The sequence below is a fragment of the Eumetopias jubatus genome, unplaced genomic scaffold (assembly GCF_037043125.1).
Source record: "Eumetopias jubatus isolate StellerSeaLion01/CBP00866 unplaced genomic scaffold, mEumJub1_p1.0 scaffold_4, whole genome shotgun sequence".
Classification (NCBI taxonomy): domain Eukaryota; kingdom Metazoa; phylum Chordata; class Mammalia; order Carnivora; family Otariidae; genus Eumetopias; species Eumetopias jubatus.
The window spans coordinates 123,700,656-123,703,751 of NW_028274810.1; positions in this window are offsets into that span (position 1 = coordinate 123,700,656).

A 3,096-nucleotide genomic window follows, 5' to 3' on the forward strand; every position below is an offset into this window, starting at 1 on the left:
AACACATGTCCACACAAAAACTCATACATGAATGTTTATAGCACCTTTATTCATAGTACTCAAAGTGGAAACAATTCAAATGTTCATCAACTGATGAATGGATAAACAAAATGTGGTATATCCATACAATGGATTATTCAGCCATAAAAAGGAATGAAGCGCAGAAACATGCTACAACATGGATGATCCTTGTAAACATTATGCTGAGTGAAAGAAGCCAGATGAGAAAGGCCAATGTATGAAATGTCGTTTATATGAAATGTATGAAAGGTCATTTATATGAAATGTCTGGAATAGGCAAATCTCTAGAGACAGAGAGTTGATTAGTAGATGTCTAGGGCTGGGGATGGAGAGGTACAGCGAAATGCAAATGGGTAGGGGTTGCTTTGATGAAAATGTTCTAAAATTAGTTGTGGTGATGGTCACACAACTGTGACTATACTAAAAAATCACTGTAAAATGTTTACATGGGGAAATGTTGGGTTTTGCAGAATATGTAAATTTTCCATTTTCCGGCAAACTCAGATGCCTCTGATTAATTAGATTTAACTAGGTGTTTTTCAATTGCTTCATGTGTTATGTTAAAAGTAAGGTGTTCTAATATGCTTTTCACTCTTTTTTCTGCTACTCTAACCAGAACTCGTATCTTACTTACAAAATGCTCCTTTTTCTCATTGTGCTTGTATGGAACAGAAAAAGCTAAGCTCAAGAAGAGGAAGAGATCAGATCTTGGACAATCCTGTTCTGTAATTTGCAATGGGGATGTCTGCTTTTTCCCTGCAAACTCCATTCTCAATATCAAGGTAACTAATTTTGCCAAATTAGGAGTCAGCAGGCAACCTGGGACAATATAAACAAGGAGAAGGAAATCAAATTCTCCTGGGAGAAGTGTGACTGGGCACAGAGTAGATGCTCAAGAAGTAGATCAGGAATTGACTAACCATCCCTACCCCAGTACTGGGCAGACACACTTTCCTGGTGACCTAGAACCATTAGATAGGGCCCCTCTTCCTTGAACAGTCCCAGAGAAATGTAAATTCTTCTTTTTTTAAAGATTGTATTTATTTATTTATTTGAGAGAGAGAGAGAACGAGTGGGGAGAAGGACAGAGAGAGAGGGAGAAGCAGGCTCCCCGCTGAGCAGGGAGTCCGATGCGGGGCTCGATTCCAGGACCCTGAGATCATGACCTGAGCTGAAGGCAGATGCTTAACTGGCTGAGCCACCCAGACACCCTGAAAAATGTAAATTCTTTTACTTTTCCCCTCTTTCACATCTTCCCATGAACCAAACTATGTAATTGCCATGACCAGATGCTTCAAACTGGCCTGCAGAGGAGATTTTAAAAACTGGGAAATTTTAAAATATTTAGATTTTGGAAAACTTCACATCAAGATGCAAAGTTTCAGCCCCTCTGGAAGGACTGGAACGCGTGGCAATAAGGGCACACATTCCCACTCGGCCTGGGACCGAGGAACAACTGGCTCTCGGAGCGAGCACTTTGCTCTCCAGGCGTCCACCGTTCCCCCGCTTCTTATGAACGGACAATTGGCCTGCTTCACGGGTATGCTGCCTGACCCCATAGACATGATGAGCTCGTGACCCCGCTGTTCCAGCCCTTGGCCTTGTTACCAACCAGTCTGTGAGGGTAGACCTTCTTTCATTAGTTTCCTGCCTCAGTGACACATTTGGCACATTGAGGTTATATTATTCTTGGGTGTATCCCAGGCCACCATCCACAAACACATACAAAACATCTCCTAGGGTGAGTCACTGCAACAGATATTACTGTAGATTCTTGCTGGTTTCATTTTCAAAAAGGCCTTCCGTTTCTAAATTTGATACGCTTTTATCTACTGACAACTGCCCAGTTTTTCTAAGGGATTTAGTGGGTTGGGGCTCATAAGACATTCTGCTAATAGGTCATGAGGGGGTCATGAGGGGGAGCTTAAACCAGTTTTATCTCACAGATGAGCCATGGTAATGATCAATACATGTGAATAGCTCACCTTGATTGAGTACTTACTTACTGTGTGCCAAGTGCTAGAGTCAGTCATCCCATTTAGGCCTCACACACCCTTAGGTTCCATAACACTTCCATTATCTATTTTACAGATGAAGAAACTGAGGCACGAAAAGCTGGGACGAGAAGAAGTCAGAATTCACACCTAGGCTGCTTGACTCTGAGCCTATCCTCTTCACCACCTTGCCTGGCTGCCCTTGTACAAGAGTCAGAAGTGTCACAGATCATTGCCTGAAGCTTCATCGCATCCCTGAGGCCTCCCCTAGCAACCTGGACACACGTTGGAATCTTGTGAGGAGCCTCCAAAGCACAGAGGAAATACCATCGTGGGTTAACATTTGGGGGATCTAATGCAGGGTGAATGTGGAAGTCTCTGCACTCTTCTTTCTGTATGTTTGAAATTGTAGCAAAGTAAAAAAAAAATTAAATGAAAAAAGTGTATTGGAATAACATTAATTGACTTGGAGGGATTTCTATAGGAATTGTTTTTTTTTTAAAGGTTTTATTTATTTACCTATTTGCGAGAGAAAGAGAGAGGGAGCACAAGTGGGCAGAGAAGCAGAGGGAGAGAGAATCCAAAGCAGACTCCGTGTGGAGAGTGGAGCCCGATGAGGGGCTTGATCCCAAGACTGTGAGATCGTGACTTGAGCTGAAACCAAGAGTCAGATGCTCAACTGACTGAGCCACCCAGATGCCCCAAGAATTGTTGATGGTAAGAAGTGTTAACAGGAAATTTTTTTTTTAATTTTAATTTTTTAAAAAAGATTTTATTTATTTGAGAAAGAGAGCCTGAGCAAGGAGGAGGGGCAGAGGGAGCCTGATGCGGGGCTCAATCCCAGGACGCTGGGATCATGACCTGAGCCCAAGGCAGACGCTTAACCACCTGAGCCACCCAGATGCCTCAACAGGAAGCGTTAATAACAAGATCCAGAAAAGTGAGTGTGATGTGATTCTATTCATGTAAAGCAAATAATGACAAAATATGCACACACACATATGTACACACACACACCCATATGCCTGTATGTCCTTATACGAGGATGGGATAAAATGTGTATAATACATTAAAAAAAAAA